The 27,578-nt window shown below is 34.8% G+C and overlaps 1 protein-coding gene across 3 annotated transcripts in view; it reads right to left on the bottom strand.

Moving 5' to 3' along the window:
- CALCRL (calcitonin receptor like receptor) overlaps positions 1 to 27,578 on the bottom strand; it is a 104,854-nt gene that overhangs the window by 61,187 nt on the left and 16,089 nt on the right. Inside the window, exon 2 of one of the 3 annotated variants that reach the window (XM_060016460.1) lies at positions 24,026 to 24,093. The exons of the other annotated variants lie outside the window; for them this stretch is intronic. The gene's annotated coding sequence lies outside the window, so the exon portion shown is untranslated. The remainder of the gene's footprint in view (positions 1 to 24,025; positions 24,094 to 27,578) is intronic. 3 annotated transcript variants of the gene reach the window in all.

Raw genomic sequence — 27,578 nt, 5'->3', positions numbered from 1 at the left:
TACACATATTAACTACTTAACTGGAAAATCTTTTAGTCAGATATAAGAGCAGAATTCTCGAAAAAAATAGAACTGTTTGTCCTATAATGCTAATGATGCTTTATGAAGGATCTAATTACTGTCTTTTCAGGACTTATCTTTGGCTCTCTCATCCTCAGGAAACCCTCTCTGAATTCCTTATGTCCCTAATGTTCCCACCACAGAGAGACTGCACCCTCTTACAGCACATTATCACACTAGACTTAGTTCAGTCTGGTTTTTTACTTTCTCCCACCAAATGTGAGTGCTATTTGAGGGCATTTGAGGGTACTGCCTTACTAACCTTTGGGTCTCCAGGACATTGCCTGGTGTGTAGTAACCTTTACCAGTTTTTTTAATGAATGAACAAATGAAATAAATATTCATCACAAAATATGTCTATAGTTATAATAATTAAAATCGTTTTAATGATTTACAAAGACTGATCTCAGCAAAATTCATGTGTATTTAGGAAGAGTGTATGACTAGTTAAAAATGGTTTGTCTCATCCATTTGTCAAATAAAGAAATACACTTAAACTAGTCCAAAAAATGTTTTCTCTCAGACGGTTGAAGAAAATTTTTAAAAATTAGTGGGTGATAATATCATGGCGATTAAAATTGGCAAGTTGTGAACATTTTCAAATGAACTGCTTCTTTTAATTCTAAAATAGTGCATATTCAAAAATTTAGTGGTATATTTTTGCTGTTAATCCTGGAAATTTGTGCTGACTTTTATATTCTAAGAGAAAAAAAAAAACAAATTTAGAAATAAAAGAATGAGAAATATTTTGGCATGAGGTAAGGGCTGAGATAAAGTGAGATATAAATATATGCTGCTTGATATTAAAGTTTTCTTTAACGTTAAGCATATATTTAGGTAAAATGTTGCTATTCTAAAAAATTCGAATAGCTTCAGGTTGAGTGTGAATAATACCAGCGTTCTAATTTTAGCCAAACCTGGGGATCACAGCGGAAAAGGAGTGAAGGCCGGCTCTAGTGTGACCTAAAGCTTCTTGTGCATAGTGCGGTAAGATTACTAGTATTTTCACCTCTATATGTTGTCTTGGTTTCTGTCACTAAACAAGCTCTATATAATTTGAAAAAAACCATTTACCTTTGGTAGTCTCAGTTTTGTATTGTTTTGTTTTTAAATCTGTAAAATAAGGGTATTGGACTAGATTCTTAAGGTCCTTTTTTGTTCTTTAATTCTACTGTTCTGAGGGGAAATATCATTGTTATTTTATCTAAGATATATATATTAATGTAAATCCATTAAGTATTGAAAGCTAAACTAAAGAAAATTTTCCTCACTAATTTGTTTCAGATCTACATGCAACAAATATTACAGTTTGCAAAATAATGCTATTTTGATATCTATTTAAATATTTAGAAAACATTTTTGGATTTCATTTTTTAGCTTTAGTGAGTTTTTTTCTTTTTTTTTCCTCCTCCCAATGCCTTAATAAATGAGTAAGGCAACACTTTTAAGAAGCATGACAGTATATTTTAAAGTTTATTTAAAACATTATTAAGAAATAGGCAATCTGTTGATAGAAATAAAACTCAAAGATGCCTAATGTGATATTCATAAAATTATATTACATGCTATATATCTTTCTTTTAAAAAGGTAGGATGATATGGAAGCCCAAACACGTACTAAATGAAATATATGAATGAATTCACTATAACCTTTCCCTGGAGTCTCTGTTCTGTACAAATGAAAATTTAAAAACTCCCTTCTGTAGCTGGCTTTTTTTTTTTTTTTTTTTTTTTTGCCCTTGTGATAATCCAGAACGGATCTTGAATTTTATTGTAATTCGTATACAAATCCTCCCATCTCAGAAATGCTACCAAGGAAATTTTAGTAAAAGAAATTAAGTAATTTAATCACTGTATAGTTGACTGAAATAATTATACTCCAGTGATAGCTAAAGAATAGCTCAACCAAGAAGAAAAAGGTTTATAAATGCAGTTTTTTCTTTAACATTTTTATTCTATTCTCTCTTCCTCCATGCTCTATATAGTTTGTAATTAAAACAACATTTTATGGAAATATAGAACTTGCTTTTTCCTAAAAATTATGTAGCAATTACATTTTCAAGAAAGCACAAATAAATTATTCCAGCACACGTAAAATGTTTACAATTACTCTTGGTTAAAGGTCTGAAGTCTTTTTCTTTCTTCCCTTTTTGTCTCCTTCTCCCCAGTTTTCTCCCTTGACTGCAGCAGTCACTGTGAGCTCTTTGTAAAGGAATGTTTTACATGTGAATGCCTTTAATTGACTCTGTTTACCAAATAATGATGGATAATAGCCTTGAAATCCCTGGGAAAATGTTTACAACACTGAAGTCTTTTTTTTCCTTCCCCTCCATTGGATCAGCTTTTCAAACTTATTTGTTTTGATTTAGGAGATAACTTTAATACTGTCAGGATTGTTCTCTGGACCAATAAAGGAGATATTATTGTGATCTAATCATCTGTCAGAGAGGATGAGAGAGAGAGAATATTCCAAATGGGGGAAGGACCAAGTGCAAAAAAAATCTTTTTTAAAGACATGGAGAAAAGCATGAATATCAAAAAGACACAGTATTTATCTCTCAGAATTTTGAAGTTTAGAGATTCAAACATTCATTCTGTTTCCCCTGACATTGTATATGTGATTATTGTCAGCTGTTATATTTTAAACCTTTTAAGGTAATTGCTATCTATCTGATGTCTGCCCTACCATAATTGTTATATCATATTTTTATCAGTTAATTAAATTTTATCTCCCCCCCATATGAGGAAAGCAAGAGAATGTTATAGAACTATATTATTTAAGACTTTGTTATTCATATACCAAAAGGACAAAAGTAGGTTTGGGGCAGCTAAATTTTCAGCAAAATAATGGAAATTATTCTTCTCTTCAACAATTCTGGTAGAAAAACTCCCTGAAGTAATTGTTATTGGCCTGACCTTAAAATAATCTCTATTCAAGCTAAAATTTGTATGTTGACAGCACCAGGGCTGACGCAAAAACTGTGATTTATGTCTCAATAGATATAAAATACCAGAGAAGTCAACCCAGAGTTGCTTTGCTTACATTTTCATCTTGGGAGAAGTGAGAAAGACTATTTTTATAGAGTTAGTCACTGATTGAGTCAGTATTTCATTGAGTGCTGATATAAACTGTCACTATGTATCTAAATAACCTAGGCAAATCATTTTATCCCTCTAATTTTGATATCTACATAAAATGTGAATAATTGTAGTATATCCTATTTAGGGTTTATGTGTTAGTATGTAGTGAGCTAACATTTTCTGACACATCAGTAAGCACTCAATGTGAATTATTATTATGATACAATTTTAATATTGGTTATCATTAATTTTCACACAGCAGGAGGAATGGGAAGTACAATATCTAAATAGGGACATCAGCATAGCAAATATTTTATTTATGCAAAAATTTCATTTATGGGAAGAAAGTTCTCTTTTCTACCATGTTTTATTAGGGTGCAAGTATGGAAAGTTGTATAAGTGTAGTTGCCTAAGAGGTCAATTAGCATATTCTTAGCCAAAAAGGTGTTTGAATTCCTCAATATTAGTCAATAGTATTTCATTCCTAAATATAAAAGTAACTTTAAATAGTAAAGTTATAAATAGATGACCACGTTTTAAACTCACTGCTCACATATTAATGTAGGCAGCAGCATGCCATAATGAACTCATTTAAAATCTACTTTGCCCCGAGAGGTCATAATTATTAGCAGCTAGATCTGTAGGATGTTGAAAACACAATCTTTCCTTCATCATAATAGAATAAATAATGTCTAAAACCAAAGTACACATGTGAATCTTGGCTAAAAATAGGATCTAAATGGCAACCTATGCACCGTATGCCATCTACTATCTTTACACCAGCTACACACTGAATACCCAGAGGTTGAAGAAAAACACATAGAAACATGGACATTTAAGACGGATTTTCCCAGGACCATGGAGGCATTCCAATTAATGTAGAGGTGGACTCAGAAACAGCCAGTGCCTACCCAACAGACAAAAAATTGACACACACTCCATCCCAAATTTAATATCTTCTCTGAAGCTCAGAGGATTGTGAGCTGTACTCACCAAGAAATTAGTAAATGTAGGTGTTTTTGGTTTTAAAACAAAACAAGGCCAGAGATGTGTGTCTATTCTTTTTGTACATTTTCCCCCCATTCATCAGGAATTTTATTTCCCAGAAAACAAGAAATACATTGTTTTTGTTGATTGATTAATTGATTTGGTTAGGAGTAGACACTGGTGCTGTCTCAACAATCTCTATGGTTAAGGGTTAATCCCATAAGTCAAGCCCTACGGGGAAGGAAGAAGTAGCAAGGGCCCTGGTGAAGAGGTTTTAATGCATTCTATTGGTCAAAGTGTGAGAGTTCCAGATGATAGGATATAGGATATGAGACAATTCCACTCTAGAAAAATCTAGATAAATGCTTTGTAAATGTTGGGACTTTGGCTAAAATTATGCTTATCTGCTTGCCTTTAAACTTCTGACATGAAAAGGGGTTTTGATGAAAGCCTAGAGAACAGTGAGCATAACCAAGGGAAATTCTCAAGATGTCTGTCGGCGAGCAGGTCTATCTTCAGGCCATGATCAGCAACCAAAATAAAATAAACTTTTTTAAAAAGGGGCATGCTTGAAAAATATTGAATCACAAAAGAAAGAGAAATCCTTCTGAAGAATCTGAGGAAGAGTATAGATTTGAAAAGTATACTTACTAACAGAGAAACATTTTTATAAGCCATTGTGTCATCTAATAGTGTCTATAACAGGAAACTAACAGTGTTTCTGACACCAGTTTGATATTCAGCCATGAAAGGGTTTATCATTATGAATGGTTTATAAAATATTTGGCTAAAAGTTCTTACTGAAGGGCTGATATGTAAGAAGCTCTTACATAACAATTTAAATTGGGAAGTTATTGGCATATAGAAGATATCAATTGTAAAAATTAATAAACAGACATCTCAATTCAAATAGAGCCAGGAGGCCAGAAAGGGGAGCTCTCATGCCCTACAATGATGGTAGAGCCCAACAGGAAGAAGACTTCATCTTCTTTCTTGGCAAGAGCTCAGCCAACAAGAGACTATCACAACTCAGCCAAAGGAAAGCCATAGACTCTGTTTACTATAGTCCTCCCAACTTCCTTTCCTTCTCTGTAAAAGAGGTCTCCTTTCCATTTTTATGGGGAACTTGCACAAAACCAAGCACCAACTGCAAGGTTTTTTCAGGCTAGTTGGTTATTGCTGAAATTGGATTCCAAATTTCTCTGTTATGACAAAACCTCTGTATGTTTCATTCAACAACAACAGCCCTGACCCAATTTTGTGGGAAAAACTGGACAATACAGTCTCTAAGTCCTTAAAGGAGAGTCTGATGAACCCACCTGCTCTTGGGCATCTCAATTATCAGACTCCCTTTTTTTCTTTTTGTATATGAAAAGGAAGCAAATGTCCTTGGGGTAGTCACCCAAAAACATGGGGACCACCGTTGACCCATAGGGTATTATAGCCAGCAATTGGACCCAGGGACACTGGGATATTGCCTTTGAGCCATTACTGCCACTGCCTTTTTGGTTAAGACTACTGAGAAAATTGTTGTGGGATTTCTCCCTAACCATTTTTGTACCTCATGCTATAGAGGCTTTCCTGAATTCCCATCACACTTAACATTTCTCAATCAGCCACCTCACCTCCTATGAAGTCCTTTTTTAAAACCGCTCCTCATATAACTCTTTCAAGTTGCAGTAATCTTCACCTTGCTCCTCTTCTCCTCTCTCTCACTGACAAAGTTCCTCACAACTGCTTAATGCTGACAGTTCACCTCCTGACTCTTCAGGATGATCTGCTGGAAATTCCTTTAGGAAACACTGACTTCTCATGGTTCACTGTTGGTTCTTATTTAAAAGGTGACAATGGGAAATATTGTGCTGGCTATGCTACTGCAACACATTTTGATACTGTTGAGGCAGCATTTCACCTATGTCTACTTCAGCCTAACAGGCTGAATTATATGTTCTTACATGGGCTTGTACTTTAGCCAAGGGCAAAACTGTCAATATTTATACTGATAGTAGATATGCTTTCAGAGTAGCTCATGATTTTGGAATGTTGTGGAAGCAGTGTGACTTCTTTACTTCCAGAAAAAATAAAACAAAAAATGACCCTTATGTTCAGGAATTACTAAATGCAATTATTGCCACTTTAGCTATTACTAAGATTCCAGGGAATTCTAAACTTGACTGCCTGGAAGCTAGGGGAAATCATTTCCTTAAAGGAACCAACAGCAGCCAAACCTCTGTCATGGTCAAAAGGTATATTTCCCCAAATGATAAGTTATAAAAACTGGCTAGAGAAGCCCAACAGTTGGCCTCAGAAAAGGAAGAACCAGATTGGAAATTCAATAATTGTTGCTTTGACAAAAAGAGAAGGCTCTGGTTTGGACCAAAAAACAACCCAGTCCTACTGCAGACTCTCAGATTCTCACTCCTCACTGTTGTACATGCATTAAACCATTGGTTTACTGACAAAATGATAGCATTCATGAATCAATATGGGTGGGGAAACATTAACAAGGCTACAAAAAGTTCTTATGTCATTTGTCCCACTTGTCCAAAATACAACCCAGGGAAGCCTGTTTGTATTGCTCCTGAACATTTTAAACTTCCTAATGGATCGTTTGAGGTCTGTCAAATGGATTTCATAAAATGTCGTCTGTCTCATGAATATAAATAAGTTTTAGTCAGGGTCTGCATGTTTTTACACTGGACTGAAGCCTTTCCTTGCAGACAGACTACTGTAGCAAAGTCCTTTTGGAAAAGATTATCCCTACCTGGGGGACTACTCTCAAATTTCATAATGATCCAACAACTCATTTTACTGCTCAGGTACTTCAACAAGTCTGTGTTATTTGGCCGGTTTTACGCTTTCACTGCACTTACCACACTCGATCTTCTGGTTTAGTTGAATGCACTAATAGCAGTATTAAGACTCAATTGGCAAAGTTTGTGAGGCCCTCCAAATACCTTGGCCAAAAGCATTGCTGTTGGTCTTTCTAAAGATTAGATCCACTCTTTTGGAACTCATAGAACTTTCACCCTTTGAGATAATCACAGGGCACCCAATGCATTTGGCTCCTGCCTCTTTTGACCCACAACTTATAAAAGGAGAGATACTCCAGTATTACAGAGGTCTAACTGCTTCTATTAAAAACAATCATGTTTTGGTAGCGCAGTCTTTTCACAGTGTGTTTCAGGAGATGAAGACCTTAAGCATAACACCTTGCAAACTGGAGATTACATCTATTGGAAAAGATACCTACAGAAGGCTCTCTTCAACCTCACTGGAAAGACCCCTATCAGGTGCTGCTAACCAACCTTTGTCCTGCCAAATTCTAAGGAACAGACTCTTGGATTCACATGACACACCTAAAGAAAGCACCAAACCCTGACTTACAGGCATATCATCTGGTGACCTGAAAGTAAAGATTTCCAAGAATTGAAGGAAACAACATCTGATGAGATAGCTTTCCCAAGATATCCAGACCAGGCCTTTTGCAAGTTCATCTGCCAAACCTTTGATTATGACATAACACTTCAGATGACTGTGATCCTGATAGCATATGGACCTTAAATAAAAATTACCTGAGAGCTCTCCTTCCTACCGCTCATTTTTACTTGAATATGACCTCAATAGGTTTCCAATTTGTGCATTCTCCCTTTAACAAGGGACACTATACCCAGGAAATATTCTTCCTGGCATTGAGGGACAAAAAGCCACTGAAACTGGAAAAACTGACTCTTGACCACAATGATTTTAGAGAAAGATTGTGCTCAAAAATGGGAAATGTAGAAATTAATAAACAGAAACCTCAATTAAAATAGAGTCAGGAGAACAGAAGCAGTTCTCACACCCTACAACTATAGCAAAACCCAACAGGAAGAAGAAAGACTTCCTCTTTTTTCCTTGCAAGAGTTCAGCCAATGAGAGACTGCCATAACTCAGCCAGTGAAAAGCCACGGACTCTGTTTACTATAGCCTTCCCAAATTCCTTTTCCCCTCTATAAAGAGGTCTCCTCTCCATTTATTGTGGGTGACTTGCATGTGGCTTGCCAGGATTGTAGACCCTGAATTGCAGTCCTCTGCTGATCCTGAATAAACCCCCTTTTTTTTTTTGCTGTAGAAATAACTGGCAGTCTATTCATTTTATGTCAACAGGATGCTTAGTTTTTTACTTAGGGAATAAACCCAGTTATTACTTGGGATTAATTAAAAAGTTTCCAATAACTCTTACCTATTTCAACTCCATTTTCTTTGAAAAATTTCTTAGAAATTCTTGGCATTATGGAGTAAATTTCCCCCCCTCTCCAAACTTATTCTGTTGAAGATATAACCCCCAATGTGACTGTATTTGGAGATGGGGCCTTTAAGGAGGTTATTACGGTTAAATGAGGTCCTAAGTGTGGCTCCCTAATCTGATAGGACTGGTGTCCTTATGAAAAGAGAAAGAGACGCCACGGATGCTCACATACAGAGAAAAGGCCATATGTGGACATAATGAGAAGGTGGACATCTGCAAGCCAATAAGAGAGTCTCAAGAGAAACCAAACATGTCAACACCAAGGTATTGAACTTCCAGCATCCAGAACTGTGAGAAAATTAATTTCTGTTTCTCAAGGCTCCCAGGCTGTGATTTTTTAGGATAGCCCTAACAGACTAATACAGTTGGGTTGAGTTAGTTCTCAGAGCTAGAGTCTAAATAAAACCTGAAGAAAAATTTCCCAGAATTTCATAAAGGTATTTTAAAAATTATCTAATTTTAAACACTTCCTTGTTGATAAATATACCATTTCGTATATTCAAAATTAAAACAAAGAAATACATTTTCTTTTGCTAAAGAGCTATTATTTAAAGAAAATATTTACTGTATGTGAGGTTAAATTAAAATGCATTAAAAAGGCCTTCCTTAGATTATTTTAACTAGAGGTATAAATCTACCACTAAAGGATCTATGCTATCTGCCTGAAGCCATTATGAAGATAAATAGCATAATATTAAGCCATTAAACATAGTTTAAAAAAATGCTATGATTAATAACTATTAGTTCAGGAGCCACAAGCTAAGCTTTATGGAAGCAGAGACTGGCTCATATGCCAACTTAACCTCTGTTTGCCCTAATAATCAATGAACCTTCAGTTGCCACTCTCACACGGAACTATATACATTCCTAATAGAAATTACTCTAAAAGCTATAAAATGAAATAGATACTAACATTTCTAAAAGAGCCTTCATAGTAAGAGCATTAAAAATCATTTTCATATAGTGCTTGAAGTTAATTAAATCTGCTGATATTTCATGTGTTTAAAAGATTGTATCTTTGCCAGATGAATTTAAGAGAAAAGTTTCTGTCTTTTGTGTCAAGAACCAGTCTGATTAAAAGAATCATTTAATGAACTAAGTCTGAAAGAGATGAAATTTCTTTCATGAATTTATAATGCATTTTACTGTTCATAATGCATATCTTGGAAAAATCTGTTCTTTAATGAACCGCTGTTTTTTCAAAGTATAAAAATGACATTGCAATGAAACTGGTTGAAGGTACAGCTCAAATAGGCTAATGGTCATAATTATATTTCTTCTTCTGAAATTTTTTAAAAGGAAAGAATTGGACCAGTAGGGAGAGGCAGCTGTCCCTATGGTGAAGATCATCGTAGAGCATGATTCTTTGCCAAGTTTCACCTATTTGCCTACAGCCACAAATAAAACTCAGGGCAGGCTAAAAAATTTTTTTAAATCTATTAAAAGGATACATTGAAAGCAGATATGAATTCTTGTCAAATACTGGCTAGAGGAAACCAAATCATTAAGGGCCTTAGGCAACTTAATTTGGAATCTGAACTTGGCAGGAGATAACGTGAGTTTACATTTCAGGAGTACATATGTTTGAGTGGTATCTTGAGTAAAAAGAAAGAAGCATTTTGAAATATACGTGTAAGTGATACAAGAGAGTGGAGGTGTGGGGAAAGGCTAGTGTTCAGAAAGGAAGATGAAAGAAAGACAATCTCTAGTATCCACTCTCAGATTATTTACACATAAATACAGTAACAATACATGTCTAGAAGTTTATTTTAAGTAGACTTAAGATATCAGGATACTGAATGCTTTGCATGGGTTTTGAGAAAGGATTAAGGGTTTTAAAGCCATTTGAGAATTTCCTCTGAACACATTAGAGGGAGGGTATCTGTGAATGCTGACTTACAAGAAGTTACATGTTACCTTTCTTAGGTAGAACTATTTAAACCATGAATAGATTAATCCTTAGGATTACATAGATCAGTAGCAGGACCTCCCATGTGGAAGTAGCTATATTCATTTTTTCCCATCTGAAAATAACTTTGCTAGGAAATATCACATACCTCCTTATTGCCAGGTGACTCATGTAAAAGCCCAAGGTACCTTAAATCAGCTGGGTAATCCCATAGTTCACTTACAATTTTCATAAATTCAGACACTTTGAAATCTATTCTTGGCTCCATACTAGTTAAACATTTATCTTAATTTATATCTAAATAAACTTTTCCATAATTATTCTTGTGACTGAAATCTTGTTAGACTGTAGAAGCCTCTGGATACCAAGTCGTATCATCAATAACCCCCAAATTTCTAATTTTGTCTGCTCCTTAGAACATGCGACCTCCAGCATCCTGCAAAGTCCCACATAACTCTTGAAATCTCTAAGGAAATGCTTCATAGGCCAGTCTCTTTCGTAGGGCCAACACACACCCTACTTTGTCTAGAACTCTGACCTCTTTATTCTATGCCCTCTGTCTTTAGAATCACTGGAAGTGACTTTACTCTTGATATTTCTTACTGCTTCATCCTGAAAATGATAGCACAAAGGCACTATCTCCTGATGCTCTCAAAGCCTTCAACTCTTGGGGCCAGAGACCTGTTGTGTTCTGTGCAGAACTGGTAGAAAATGGTCTTTAATATTACCCTCTGCTGTGTTGACACCTGGGATCTATCCAGAGTTTTACTAATACTCTCATGAAAACATTTCCTTCATCTTTAGCTCCCTAGCAGCTCCACCCAATTCATGCCCAGTAAAGCATAGGTGCCATGCCACCCTCTGAGTTTTACGTCCTCATCATCGTAGGTTAGGTCCCATAAAACAGAACAAAACAACCCCCTCTTTCTTCTTCAACAACATTCAAAGTTCCCTGCACATTATTTCAAGCATATAGATGCTGGTAGGGGAAAAGGAGGAAGTGGGGAAAAGGAGGGGTATTTGCACTAAGCATCCCATCCTAGTTCCACTAACTAATAAAGGGAGAGCAGAAATTGTCAGAAATTCCTTGAGGTAACATTCAGAAATCTATTAGCAAAAGATCAAAAGTAGATAGTAGGGAATAAATCATTATAAATCAAGTCTTAATTTGGTGTTATTTGCAACAATTGAAATCAGAATTACAGGATAATTTAAATAGTAATAGCTACCATTTACTGAGTGTTTACTGTGTGATAAGCACTGTCCCAGCCACTGTAAGCATGCTACCATATTTAATTCTAAGAGTAACAAATTATTACACTCTCTCTTTTATTTTTCCAGATAAGGAAACTCAAAGTCATCTCACTAATGCAGTGAACAGCTAGGACTCCAGACTGTGACTCTGACTTCTAAACATATACTCTTAACCAGAACTTTCTCTGGACCCTGATGTATTTCACTCCCCCAAATAGTCACTGGCTATGCAGATATTTATCAGCAATATTTTAAAGTTTATGTGAAGCACATGTTCTCCCACAGAGCAAAATTATCACTGAAAGACCAATGTTTATGGAGTAATCCCTTACTATGTGCCCACCATCATGCTAGATCCTAGAGGAAGGATATTAAAATGAATAAACCTCACCATTCTTTTACATTCAATTTTGTTTCTCTGCTTATATTAAGAGCATTAAAGTATACTTCAGGGAAAAATGGACCATATTAAATAATGTTATGTAATTTCTACCTTGAAATTGCTCATTCTATGAGCAATCACATAAGACTTGAGATCTTTCTGACTCCAGAAGGGATCTCTTTTTCAGAATTAGAAAAACAGTATACAACATGACTTTTGGAAGTATATGCATTGCATGTTATTATTTATATACTTTGGAAGTATATGCATTGCATGTTTATTATTTAGTATATGCATTGCATGATTAAATATCACTTTTTCACAATATAAATAAAATCAATTTGGTACAAAAATTTACTTTATAGATGAGGACAAAATACCAAAGAAGTGAAGTGTCGTGATCACATTCACGCAACAGGTCTGAGGCAAAGGAGAGACTAGAAACATGTCTCCTAACTCAAATCCGTTTGGGTACTCTATGCTGTCACTGGGAACTTATCCCAGGTATGCAAAATCCTGTGAAATGAGCTAATAACACCCTCAATATAAAGTATGAACACCTAACTATATCCACAAGTGATCAAGTGATCTTTATTACTGAGATTTCACTTGAAAATTAGTATTTTTAGACTAATGTATTTACATATGGGTTCAGGCAGATTTAAAAACCAGTGACTCAAAAGAGTTACATTTAGTGAACAGTGTGTGCTTTATCTTTGTTTTTGTCTACTTCACCAGTGTTTGAAGTCAGTTTGATGCTCCTGCTAACAAGTCCAGCTTTATCTTGTGTAATATGTATTTTTTCAACATAAATACTAATTGCATAATAATTTCTTAAGGCCCTGGGGCTAAATAGGTCCAACTTACTACATAAAGAGAGAAAAATAAAATAAAATGGCAGTTGAGAGACCTCATATAGACAGAGTGGTTACAAAGTCTCTAAGCACATGTGAATGCCCTCTGTTAACTGAGTGGTACCCTCATCATGTCAGGATATGGAGAGCAATTTCAGAAAGTTATTTGATAGGGCCAAATTTTTAAAAATAGAAATATTAATCACGCTGCTTATTTGATCAGGGTTTGAACTGAAACTGCATGAGAGATTCTGTGGCAACAACTACCTGAAATTTAAGATACATCAACATATTATGTGATCCCAGTTAGAAAATAACTTGACAATTCAATGGACAATGGATAGGACATGAATCCAAAAATGGGGTAGTTTTTTGAAGTCCAGATTTAACCATACGTGACAATTTGTTTTAGGGCATCATGAAAGAAGACTTATCAAATCTGTCAATAATAGTGATGATCTTAGAGTCAATATCAGAGAATACTTTGTTAAGTTCCAAGGGAAACATATAAGAAAATGTCCAGAAGAATACGGGGGAAAATTAAATTTGTGTGAAGAGTGGAGTGTTGCTTATAGATAACTTTTAAGGGACATGATTAGGTAGTTTGTGGGCATTTTATAGAATAGTCAGTATAAGTGTACTGAAGTAAAATGGATACTAATTCTGTTGGTGACAACAGATTACTATTTTGTTTCTTTTAATCAGTCTTTTTATTTACCTGATTCTCAGTTTTTCATTTCAAAAATGTGGGGTTGTCTCAAAAAACTGTAAGGATCCATCTAGTCCTACAAAACTATGAAGCTAATGTATTAGAAGATTGAATATAGGGCTTTTTATTTTTTTATTTTTTTATTTTTTTTTGAATATAGGGCTTTTTAAAGCTCTGTACCTGGAAATGGCACCAAAGACTTCCAAGCAATAGAGCTGTAATAGAGAGAATAGAAATTACAGTTTACATTACAGTATTTAGGTGGGACTTGTAAGAGAAAAAATAACTCCTCCCTGTTCACTACTAAAAATTTTTAAAGACGCAGTTAACCTTCAAAGACAATAATAGAAACTAACAGACATTAAGAATAGAGGATAATAGAAGAATTGTTCTGGCTACAAAGATATAACTTTCCAAACCAGCCACTACAAAGTGTGAACCAAAAATATCGCCTTATTCTTTTTAATTTAGTATGTCTTTGTGAACAAACACACCTCTTTCTCTTTATTTTCATTGCATGTATTTTTTTCTCAGAATGCATCTGAATTTCTGCTAATGTGTTTCAAGTTACACGTATGTATGTATGTATGTATGTTTGTGTGTATTCATGTATAATTTCCACCAAATAGTCTATGAAATACCAAGTAGAATCTGAGAATTTATAAAAGCATACAATGTCTTTTTCCCCCAGTAAAGAAAACACAGAAACTATCTTAATAAGATATTGTTGAGGTATATGTTTATGTTTTGGCTGAAAGATGAATTCTAAGGTCTGCTATGATTCAGAAAACTTACTCTTATGATAGTAAAATTCATTCTAAAGTATTTTGTGATTTTATGTGTATGCATGCATTAATGTTTCCAGTAATATGGCAATCTTTGTGTCACAGCACTGTTTTCTGGATCCCTTATTAAATGTCCAAAGGCTTTGGAAAAAATTGAGAATAAATACACAATAATAAATTTTTCAGGAAATATGTAACTAAGATTAGCACACTCTATAAACCGGAATCCCAAATGATTTGAAGTTAGAGTTTGTTACTAATTTTATAGTAAATGTGAAAAACAAGTTTACTCTATGTGTGAGATAACAAATAATAAATTCAGCATGGCCATAATTTTTTCTTTATAGATAGGAGATCTCTTGCTTAAAGCCTAACTAACAATAGCCAAATTTTATTTAAAAGATGTGGATATGCCCAATGAGGTAATTTTTACCATTGGCAGTTGACAGTTACTGGTTACTCGAATTTCTCTCACTTAAGGTGATATTTGGTGTCATACAGACAAAACATTTGACAGAGAAGTGTTGAATTTTCATCTGGAGGTTTTGATTTCTCTAAAACAACCTAAAACAGTAATAGTGCATCTGTCTTGTGTTATTGTTGCCAGGTATATTTGCCAGGCTCATTGAATTATAGCATTCGTTTCCTTTAAATCCAGGGTCTGTTTCTCATTGGTAGAAGTGCTTTACATTCAGCATATTAAAAGCTATAATTATCTGTGTTGCGTTTCTCTTTGTCTTATATCTACAGCAGTCTGAGAGAGCAAAGAACTTTTAGTCACAGCAGGAACTTCCTGTAAAATACAGTAAATGACTGTGGTTTCCTCATATACCACACCCTTTATTCTTCCTAGGTCCTAGGCATTTCTCCACTACTTTAGGTAGAAATGTGGTCACTTAAACAGGAGTCAATAAATGTAAATGTGTTTTCATTTATTTTCAATAACTAGTAGATGTATAAATATCATTAAATTTATTAGCAAGACTCTATACATTAATGGAATAAGCCAAAAAGTGGAAAGGCTTGCCCATCTGGCCATTTATAAATATATTGTGACTGATGGATTAACACAGACAGAAAGTTAGATAATCTAGGAACGTTATAAATATGGGCAGTTTAGGAAGAACTGTCTCAAAGTTAAAAACTAGCAAAATTATGACCCTGACATGTATAAGTGAATTGTGGCATAGGCTGATTGATAATTTCACTTTGTTGTGTTCATGTTAGGGTCTGCATAATTGGGGAAGAGGGAAAATTTTGTCAAAATTGATCTATTCCATAGAAAGGTAAATAATTTGCTTTGAAAGGAAGCTTAAGGAAGGCCTGGGAGATAGGGTGAAAGACAAATGAAAAAATAATAAAATATCTAAGTGAAACAGACAAGGTTTTCTGTAGGGGGAGAGAGGTGCTTTTTTTTTTTAATGCACGGTTTTCCTACAGAGGGGAAATCCACACCCTAATGACTGTTAGAATTAATCTGGAGTCTAATGGACTCTGGCTGAGATTTGGTTGAGGGGTCTGATTCTTAATCATAAGTATGGGTCTATCCCATTAAATAAGCTTTTCAAATATGATAAAAAACCCTTTCAAGATAGGTACTCTTTGTTCAACTGATTGCTTTTTTTTTTTTTGGCGGTACGCGGGCCTCTCACTGTTGTGGCCTCTCCCGTTGTGGAGCACAGGCTCCGGACGCGCAGGCTCAGCGGCCATGGCTCACGGGCCCAGCCGCTCCGCGGCATGTGGGATCTTCATGGACCGGGACACGAACCCGTGTCCCCTGCATCGGCAGGCGGACTCTCAACCACTGTGCCACCAGGGAAGCCCGTGATTGCTTTTTATATGGGTCAATGCATCTTGGAAAAAAGCTGTGGAGTTTTCCCACATCTAATGACAACCTCTTATGTTTTTGCAAATTATAATGTTCTTCATTATCAAAAATAAAACTTCATTATCAAAAAATAAAAGTAAGTTATTTGTTAATCATAAGTTACAAATATAAATTATTACACATAGAGCTATAAGCTCCAGTTGCAAAGGACCTTTCTTAACCTCCTTATAATTTATTATCCTTAACAACAAAAGAGAAGCCCTTATGGTATCTTCCAACCCACTGCTTGCAAAGCCTTATATTTATTTTCTTACTAACAACAGCAAGAGCTCATTTCCATGTGATATGTGTAGTACCTAGTCACCTTATCCCAGATCCAATACATCCTCCTGTAATTAAGTCAAGAACATAAAGTTAGTTGTTTTGGTTACAGATCCATGGTACAATGAAAGGTATGATATTATAACATCCTATTTTCATGATAAACATGCTATATTCATATTTATTAATAAACTTATTTTAAGTGTACTTTTCATGGAAGAGGAAATGCAAAGATGAATTAAACATGCCAATCTAGTGCAGTGTTCTAACTTTTCTGTTGACACTATTTATAAAGTAATTTTTTAAAAAACTTCACTCATTTAAGTTACTAGGTCATTTGCAAAACGTAATTTTGGGCACATTTTAAATGATGACATTTTAAACTATGACTGTTATAGTATTCTTTTTCAATGAAATGTAAATGCAACAACAATTTAATACCTACGCAATCATTTGTAGAGAAATGAATGCTCTCTTCTTGACAGTTGGAAATTTTACTTCATTTCTTAATCTCATTGACATTATATTCTACTCCACTATCCATCTTTCCCTGATAGAATTTTATTCTACTGAACTTTATTTTTCAAATTCTTTTAAATGACCACATTGAAAGAGAGCAGGAAAAAGCATAATACAGAAATAGAAGGAGTAAAGACAGAGTGGAGCAGGAAAGATGGAGGGATGTAGAAACAGATTACTGAGTGAGCAGGTGACACTTAAACTATAATGTTGCAATATCTTCCTTTTCCTTTGAAGTGTTTGCATGGCTACTATGCAAACCTCTCCTAATCTTTTCCTAGCAAAATTTTCAATGAAGTCTTCTCTGCTCAAAATCTTTTATACAACAAAATATGTATACCTAGGTTGAAATTTCATTAAAAAAAATCCTATCTGAATGAATGTTTTAAAAATCCTTCCCAATTGCATTACCATTACAATTTTTATTAGAAATAATAATACTAATAACAATGATGATAATAGTAGCTAAAACTTTTGGAAGGCTTACTCAATTTCAAGCCATGACCTAAGCACTATATACTTCTGCCTCTACTTCCATCAGTTCATGTACAGAGTGGCCACCAAGTCTGGAAACACCAATGATACATAATAAATGATATGCTACTTTATATTATAATACATGAAAAAATAATATTTACCTTTTCAGACTATATGATCACATTATTAAAACATATAAAGTAGGTACTGTTTATCCCAGGTTTACCTTTGAGGAAATTGAGGCACAAGTACGTTTATTAACTTCAGCAGATAATTAAAAAAATTGTTTGATTCAGGATTTGAACCAGTTTGGCTCTAGAGTTTATACTCTAGATGAAAACATAATAAATTTATTATAAATTTTGATACATAATTTTTAAACACATAAAGCAAAATTTTATTAGAACTACATCATTAATGAGATGAAGAAAGTGGGAAAGTCATGTGTCCCTTTTAAGAAGGCTTGGCAAACATCAGTGTATCCATCATCCCTGTCCCCTCATTTATGCCCTAGGAGATTGTTACATCCTGCAGAAATGCTTTATAGTAAGGCTCAGAAGGGTGAAATAGTGCATGTGTGTATGTGTGTGTGTGTGTAAAGAAGTAAAAGGAGCACTATGAAAGAAAAAGTGAGAAGTGGCCTGAAGCTTAGACCTTAGTAATTTTCTGTGGCAGATCAGTTCTAGGATGGAGTTCAAATGAAGGTTAAGAATCTGGAAATTGATTTCTGTAAAACAAGCTGTTTCTGCTTACTCCTTAGGGGTATGCATACCCCAGTTTGTAGATCACTGGTTTAAAGTGTAACACATATTAAATGAAGAAATTCAATTCTACCAAAAATAAAAATGCATTGCATTTGAGAACTATTATGCTGGGCACTGTAGTGAGAAAAATGAATCAGACAAATTGTAACTTAATGTAAAGCAAATGTGAAAAGGACAAATGATAAGTAAATAAACGTATGAAAGTTTATAGTGTCTATACTACATATAACATGGTTCCCGTTAAACTTCAATGACAACTTATTTTTACTTATTAAATTAAATATTAAATAATTGTCATTATTAACAAATTGTTACCATAACTTATTAAATAATGATCATTAACATTGACACCAGAATTCTTCTTACAGAAGGAATTATATTTTTTTTTGTAAAATACATCAAAAGTAACATGGGATAGAACAGCCACATGGCCATAAGTGTTAGCAGTTGCTCAAATATAAGAAGCAGAAATCTCCTCTTCATGCTTCAAGAATAGAAAATGTATTATTTCCACTCCTAAAAGGGAAGAAGGAAAATGAGTGATAAAGAAGAGCGTGGATCCAGAAAGATGGAAAGAGGCTGGAAATAGATAAAATATTGGAAGAACCAAGTGACCTTTTTATTTTTTTAACATCTGTATTGGAGTACAATTGCTTTATAATGGTGTGTTAGTTTCTCCTGTATAACAAAGTGAATCAGCTATACATAACCTATATCCCCATATCTCCTCCCTCTTGCGTCTCCCTCCCACACTCCCTATCCAACCCCTCTAGATGGACACAAAGCACTGAGCTGATCTCCCTGTGCTATGTGGCTGCTTCCCACTAGCTAGCTATTTTACATTTGGTAGTGTATATATGTCCATACCACTCTCCAAGTGACCTTTTTAAAATGGTGATGTCTACCACTTGATTTGAAATTGTTTGCATTGCTAATCTGTGAATCTCTCCTGAATCTTTCATATGAAAATCTGCAGTGAAGTCTACTATGCTCAAAAACAATTTAGTGTATGGAATTTTTTATAGATGTCAAAGAAAGGACTATTTCAGGGATCAATGCAAAGTAGAACAACTTTATGCACTAAAAGGCAGTCTGATTAAAAGTAAGTTAGCAGGGCTTCCCTGGTGGCACAGTGGTTGAGAGTCCGCCTGCCGATGCAGGGGACACGGGTTCATGCCCCGGTCTGGGAAGATCCCACATGCCGCGGATCAGCTGGGCCCGTGGCCCATGGCCGCTGAGCCTGCGTGTCCAGAACCTGTGCTTCGCAACGGGAGAGGCCACAACAGTGAGAGGCCCGCGTACTGAAAGTAAGTTAGCAAGGTGGTTTCAGAGAAGTGTATTTGTAAAGAATACCACCATTTATAGGATGCATAATAATACGGAAATCTCTTAGAGATTCAAAAGAATATTAGTAGACATTTTTGGCACTGAAAATGAGAACCCCAAGTCACTGGATCAATAACAATACTGACTTACTGAGGTGGTGTGTTATACTTAGGTTCATGCTTTATTTTGCATGTGAGATATGTAAGTTAACATAAATGACAGGTATATGTAGCAAATGTTCCTCATCGTTTGTGTTAAACTCATTTTGTTGAATCCATAATTTTTTTGAATAATTTTTATTGGAAACATGGCTCATTACACAGAAAGATGAGAATAGGTATTTTTTGGACATTCTAACTGTTAGAATATTGCATCTTTTGACTCTTTTAAGAATTACGTTAAAAAATATATGTAAATGGGGCTTCCCTGGTGGCGCAGTGGTTGGGAGTCTGCCTGCCAGTGCAGGGGACACGGGTTCGTGCCCCGGTCCGGGGGGATCCCGCATGCCGCGGAGCGGCTGGGCCCGTGAGCCATGGCCGCTGAGCCTGCGCGTCCGGAGCCTGTGCTCCGCAACGGGAGAGGCCCCAGCAGTGAGAGGCCTGCGTACCACAAAAAAAAAAAAATATGTAAATGGAGTGTAACCTTTAAAATAGTTTAAAAATAAAAGATAAAAATAATTTTTTAAAATATTCAAAAGAATTCCAGTTTTTAAAATATATATATGTTACATATTTTTATACCTACTTTTGGTAACAGGTCATTAATTATGCCTTCTAGAATAATGATATCTCTTAGTTTACCTGTTTTTAACTGAGCAATAAGATAGTGTGCTATAAATTTTTCAAGGGACAGTAAGACAATCATGCATGAAGTTGATCTATAAACATAGTTTAAACAGTAAAGATATAATTTCCAGGGAGCATTTTAATATAATTTGTAAACGTACTTATTGAGTTTACAGGCACTAAAAGATGTACTACAAAGAGGTTTAAAATAGCTCTTTACAGATGCCTCTGTATTGTAGCTCGGGGACAAGAAAGACGGACATGCCAAATTAAAGGACAAAAGACAGAAGGTAAAATGTACCCTTTGGAGATAGAGATAAAACCATGAGGCACAGTGCCTGGGAAGAGTTAGAATTAAGGAGGATCTTAGAGCAACTTTCTGGTTTTTTTTTTCTTTTTCTCAGATTTAGTTTAATCTCCTATTTTATGGATGGGGCAGCCAAACTCCAGTCTATTTATGTGACATGCATAAGTCAAAAGCTTAGCTAGAAGGAGAGATGTGCTACACACCAGACCAGCCCTCAGTGGCCAGTATCTCATATTACACACCCGTGGCCCCCTTGCTCCTTGGGTACCCTTACTGCCTTACCAGATGAGATGTAGGAACCAAAGCACTGACAACTTGGGGACTTATATGCTATGATCTTGGATTGGAGAAAACTAACACACTTATAGGATTCCTCTTTTAAAAAAAAACAGCACCAAATCATAAACTCAAAGTTAAATGCGGAGTCTTGAAAGGATCTTATTCGAGTGAAAGTCCTGGAATTTAAGTTTCATTAGTTTAGTGGAATACGAATACTTTTTAGTTTCCAAATTTACCTTAATTTAGTTCTTACTGTTCTAACCAACTGGACTCACTCCTGATTGTCTGAACTATTCATATTATTTGCTGAGAAAACTTTCATCTTGCTCTGTGTAAAAATCTTCTCTGATCTTTAAGAAACAGGCACTTCTCCTGCATGGAGAGCCGTTCTGAAGAAAATATATAATTATCTTATGGACATAAAATGATTTTTAATAAATAAAGAGACATTTGTATTAATACATACAAAACTAAAATGTATAAAGATGCTTAATTTTTCCCCAAATAATGTGTAAATGTAATGCAGTCAAGATAATAAATAATTTTAAAGGTCAGCTAAACAAATAACAAACAACAATAAGACAAATGTACTCTAGAATCCAAAATAATTTTGTTAATATAATTTAGTAAATAGAACAATTTAGTTATGTTTCAAATCAGTAATAGGAAGGATGAATTGTTTAGTAAAACGTGTTGCTACAACTGTCCATCAATTTTGGGAAAAAGTTTATATCTGAGATTCAGTTTCAGTTGGTTTAAGATTTAAATGTAAAAATGGACCTTTAAATTATTATAAATTTAAAAGTTAATATTTTTACTATATTGGAGTCAAAGAGAATTTTCAATAAGAATATAATATGTTAGTGATAAATAGAAATGGATCCTTCTATTGCCAAAATTCAGTCTAGCCAGAGATATTCTCTTTGTTTTTTCCTCTTTATCACCTCTTACCCATTTGTCAAATTTCAGAGTCTACTGAATGATTATGTAAATAAAGCAAAGCAAAAATATTCGAAGTTAGAGGAATTGAGCTATTACAAATCACAGTATTTGTTACAAAGAACTTCAGATGATATTTTATTTCCAGCTCCTGTCTTTAATTCAGAGTAGTTACAGTTAGAGGATCCAGAATCTCAGAGCTGGAATAGACCTGAAGGTCTCACAGTATAACCTGCTTATTTTACAGATTTGGAAGGTGGGAGTTCAGGAGAGTTTAGTGATGTGCCTCATATCCCACAGTAGAGGTAGATGAGCTAAGGTAAAACTAGGAGTTCTCTTTCCTAAGTCTCATTTCTGTGCTTCTTTTATTAGGTTAAAATTAAACCACATGTGAGTCAAACTAATATGATAGCAAACTACAGTCCTGTTTCTCAGTTATATTTTTTAATCTCCCTAGAGATCATTTTTTCAACCTCTTTCTTGCTAGAATTTAAATATTTAGCCACCTTAAACTCTACTTGTTAGAAATAAAATTTTAAAAATTACCATTAGGCCTATTAGTGTCTCACAAAAAATCTTACCAATACTCTGCAAGTCAGAAATCAATTTAACGAAGAGAATGCAGCTTAAATTTGGACCTTTCATTTTCAAGCCACTTCCAATTTATCTCCTTCAAACTATCCAATATATGTTAGAATTTATAAGGTGGAAAGACACTTAGAAAAAAAAAAAAGGGTAATCCTCTTAATTTCCATAGGAAGATGACTGGTGCTAACAGATACTGTAAGTCAAAATCAGTTTTCGCCTAGTAAGTGACTCTTTTTCCATTTTCTGCTCTTTCTTGTATGTCTTCAATAAGCAAAATTGGGGCTTTAAAAATTGATCTGGCACCACTTCACATAAAAAAGTTCAGGAAGAAAAATCCAGCTGTCAGATACAAGTAGGCATTTTGAGCATTCAAACCATGCTCTAAGGAACAGTGAGTCATATGAGATGCAATGTGCAAAGGAAGCTGACACATAAAAAGGATAGAACAACAATGATGAGTTCCCAAAGACATGCTGTGGGACAAAGAATAATTATAGAGGGTCTATTTTGGGGTCCAGCAGAATGACTTGGGAATTTAAAATCAGAAGAAGGAATTATGTCACTCAGCTTTGAATTTAAAGTAAAATAATTCAGTAGCCTTTATTTTTCATTAATGCTATTATAGTTTATTGGGACGATGCATGATTGAATTGTTAAATACTTCACAGTCTAAAAATAAGTAAGGACAGGAAAGCTACTTTAATTTTGTCAGGAAGGAGGATGTGAGGTGTAATAATAATCACATAATATCTTATCTGATATGGAACTATAATACTAAATATAAATAAGACACATCTGTCTGCAACAGTAATCTTTTTGGAGGCACCAATGCCCCTGAAGCTTGAAATTAATGCCCAGGATTGAAATTGAAACTGCTTTGCCAGGGAGTTCTAAAAATAGTATCTAGAGCAACTTAAATCTTTAATTCAGCTAACCCCCCATTTTCCTGTTCCCTTATTTATAAATAATATCTTTTTACATTCCAATTATGGGAAAGGTTTACAGACATTTTTAAGAATATAATAGTGACTATGTGGATCAGAAAACAAAGAACTCTACAGAGGAAAGGAATTTAGTTCAAAAGAGCAACCTAGCCCTATTACTTTATACAGGAAACATAATTTGCTTTTTATATATGTATATATAGAAACATATACATAGTTATAGTTAAAATAAGATTAGCCATAGACATTATATACGTGTGTGTGTGTGTTTGTGTGATGTTTGTGGCTAATACTACCAAATTGTTAATATTACTAAATCTTATAAGAACTGTTCGTATTAATTTAACATTCCTAGTCCTCTGGCCAAGGGAAAAAATACATGGGGGATAAGTTCATACCCAAAGGTCCCAAGGAAATGACTTTGTAAGTCTGACAGATGTCCCTAAGCCTGTATTTTGTTAGATTGCCTTTCAAAGTTTTCCTTGATTCAGAAGTTATTTGGAGTTATGTATCATTCTGTGAAATCTTTCTGATGATTGTTAACATGTTCATATTATCCTCAATTTCATTGGAATTTCAACATGTTACTTTCATCAAGTCATGAATGTTCTTTTGTAATATATTCATACTCAATACCTGAAGGTAGGGCCATCCATAGTTTTGACAGGTGGTAGCACAAGTGGCTGGTGTATCATCATAGGACCCTGGATGACAAGAGAACATTCCTGTGAATTTGGTATTATTAGTGGATAGTGGGATTTTACATAACTTAAAGTTATATACTAGTGTGGTTTTTTTTGTTTGTTTTGTTTTTTGCGGTACGCGGGCCTCTCACTGCTGTGGCCTCTCCCGTTGCGGAGCTTCGGACGTGCAGGCTCAGCGGCCATGGCTCACAGGCCCAGCCGCTCTGCGGCATGTGGGATCCTCCCGGACCGGGGCACGAACCCGCGTCCTCTGCATCGGCAGGCAGACTCTCAACCACTGTGCCACCAGGGAAGCCCTAGTGTTTTTTTTTAAATCACAAACATATGTATTTTAAATGTCTCATTTTAATGGGAAGTTGGGAGGCGTTGTTTCAGGCACATTTAGGTTGCCACCATGCTGACCTGAAAGTAATCAGGAACTTTGTTCTTGGACCTTATTTCTTAAGAATGAGTATTTTAAGGAGCACGAACATGGAGGATGGTCCCTGTTGTTCAAGATCTTAGCACTAGGGAGAGGTGAATGCCCTGAAATGTTCAGGTGAAAGGTTGTTCCCAGAAGAAATGGTGGCTTGGTCAATGGTTCTGAGAAGGAAATGACATGGCTAGTTCAAAGTACATAAAGAGAGCCAACGTGATCAAACTGGAGTGAATGAGGGGGAAAGAGTGACACAGATCTTGTCAAAGAGGAAGCCAGAGGCTAGACCATGTCAGTAATGAGATTTAACTCTCCTTAAACATAGGGTATCACTAACAGGTGAGATTCATCCACTGCTAAACTGAGTTAACGTATATAAATGTGGTTTACATCATTTTTTCAGCCTCAAAATAAGGTCGAAGGCAAGATATAGCTATAATCTTGTTTACCTTGCTTTGCATTTACACAGTATTATTTGGACTTTAGAACTTCAAAAATATCAAATTTGCATTTGCAAATTTTTTATCTCCATTAATTTATATTGTGATTTGAGAGGCTTTTATTAAACTTGTTCTTATGGATCATGAATTTGCTACTTCCAAAAATAATTTCTGAATGATTGTCAAGGATTTCCATGAAGGCACTAGGGATCCTTACATGAAAACCCAAAAGTATTAAGAAAGCTTATGTTAAAAGCAATCTCTGTAATCAAATTTTTTTATATAAATCAAAAAGTTTTGATTACTTTGTAAAATTATTTTGTAAATTTTCACACCTTCATATATTTTAATAATTTATTATATATTATAAATTGTCTAGTATATGTTGTAATTAGGATCATGATCTGGTCATCTTAAAGACTTGTGTATTTTTACACCAATAGACTCTCCACATATATTTAGAATCTGAATTTAGTTATGTTTCAAGCTATTTTGGAAAAAATAAAAGCTATTTTGGAAAAAATAAAAACTCCTGTCAGTCTCAGGCTTTACTGGAATTCATATGGAATTCACAAGGTTCAAAGTTGAAGTTTATTTTGAGTATTTTCCCAACTTGCTAGAAAATGCCACTAGAAATAGACATGACCATGGAGTGTTTTCTTTTTCTGCATGGGTCTAGAAATTTCATTTTTCATCCGAGCTGAAAATGCTGTGAAAGAATATTTGCACCTTTTTGGTGATAGGGAATAAGTAAAAAACAAATATGTCAACGATTACTTCTGACTATCAGTAAATTTATTGATGAGTTAACTTTGGTTAGTAAATGCATTGCACATATTAATAAAATATAATGTATATGTCAGCATGGTCTTACTTCCACTTTCCTCTGAAAATATCAGTATCTGTAGTACCAAAAAATAGATTAATATCCAAGAAGAGAGGATACAAAGAAAATATTATAAAGCCTTAATGAAAGTGATAGCGATACCTAGAGAAAACTCAAAAGAAAGCTAATTTTGTGGAAGTAGCACCACTGACTGAAGTAGACAATGAAATCAAAATCAACTAAGCCTTAGAAACACAGAAAATAAATATATTAGGTAAGAATACTGGATAAACTTTCTTGATATTTGCCGTGGTGAAGCAAAACAATCAAGCTGGAAAGAAAAATGCAAACCTAAGTGTATTTATTAAGAGGAAATCAGAATCTTGAAGAAATATATTAGTTAAATTCAGCTACTGGATATAAGGGAAATCAAGTGGTTTCCAAAATGTGGAATTACATGAAAGACACAGACTCCAATGCTTTCTATGATATTTTTATGTATAAGAAATAATTTTTACAACAGTAGAAAGAGAGACATTATCTCTTTCAGGAGACTTGTAAGCTCCATGAATGATTTAAAATAGTCAAAATATTATAAAAACACATAATACTTGTCATGATACATTTGTCCTAACTCATAGAATGTACAACATCACTGGTGAATCCTACTGTATTTTCAGTGGGCATGATGTGTCAATATAGTTTCATTGGTTGTAACAAATTTATAACTTTCGTGGGAGATGTTAGTAATAGAGGAGGGTTGGGAGAGGGGTTATATGGAAAATCTTTCACCTTGTACTCAACTTTGATATGAATCTAAAACAACTCTAAAATATAAAGTTTATATTTTAAAAAGCACACATGCATCCGAATGGAAGTGTTCACTTTCTTCCTCTCTCTTTTTTTTTTTTTACTATATATTTTTATTTATTTATTTTTGGCTGCGTTGGGTCTTTGTTGCTGTGCACAGGCTTTCTCTAGTTGCAGCGAGCGGGGGCTACTCTTCGTTGCGGTGCATGGGCTTCTCATTGCGGTGACTTCTCTTGTTGCCAAGCACGGGCTCTAGAGCGCAGGCTCAGAAGTTGTGGCACACGGGCTTAGTTGCTCCGTGGCATGTGGGATCTTCCCGGACCAGGGCTCGAACCTGTGTCCCCTGCAATGGCAGGTGGATTCTTAACAACTGCACCACCAGAGAAGTCCCTTCCTCTCTGTTTTTAAAGAAGATATGTATTTGATGGGATTTTTGAATAAAAGGAAATGGAAAATTTGGGGTATGATTCTAGGTATTATCAGTCTATGTTCTTGATCATGATGAGAAATGCCATTCACACATACCCAGTTTTAAAAGCAATAAAACAATCTTTCCTTTCCCTGGACCACCTAACCAAAAATAGTCCTTTTCTTAAATAATTATAAGCAAAAAATAATTCTACAACATCAAGTCACTGCTACCCAATTAGAAAGAAATATTTCAGAGGAAAATTTTAACTTGTTTTACATGTAGATTTGCTGTTACTCATAATTAGGGCAATACAAATTAGAACCACAGTGAGACTATGTTATATCCACCAGGCTGGCAAAAATTTAAAAGTTTGACAGTAATACAAAGTATTGGAAAGGATGTGGTGTCATGGGAACCTCATACACTGTTGGTGGGACTATAAATTGGTACAAGAATTGCTAGGATCCTGAAATCCCACTCATAAATTTATTCCCTAAAGAAACTCAACCATGTGTACCTGGAAATACATTAAAAAAAATGTTCATTGCTTCATTGTTCATAATAGCAAAATGGTAGAAGCAA

This window comes from Delphinus delphis, chromosome 7, assembly GCF_949987515.2.
Source record: "Delphinus delphis chromosome 7, mDelDel1.2, whole genome shotgun sequence".
Classification (NCBI taxonomy): domain Eukaryota; kingdom Metazoa; phylum Chordata; class Mammalia; order Artiodactyla; family Delphinidae; genus Delphinus; species Delphinus delphis.
This window is presented reverse-complemented; position numbering and strand designations above follow the sequence as displayed.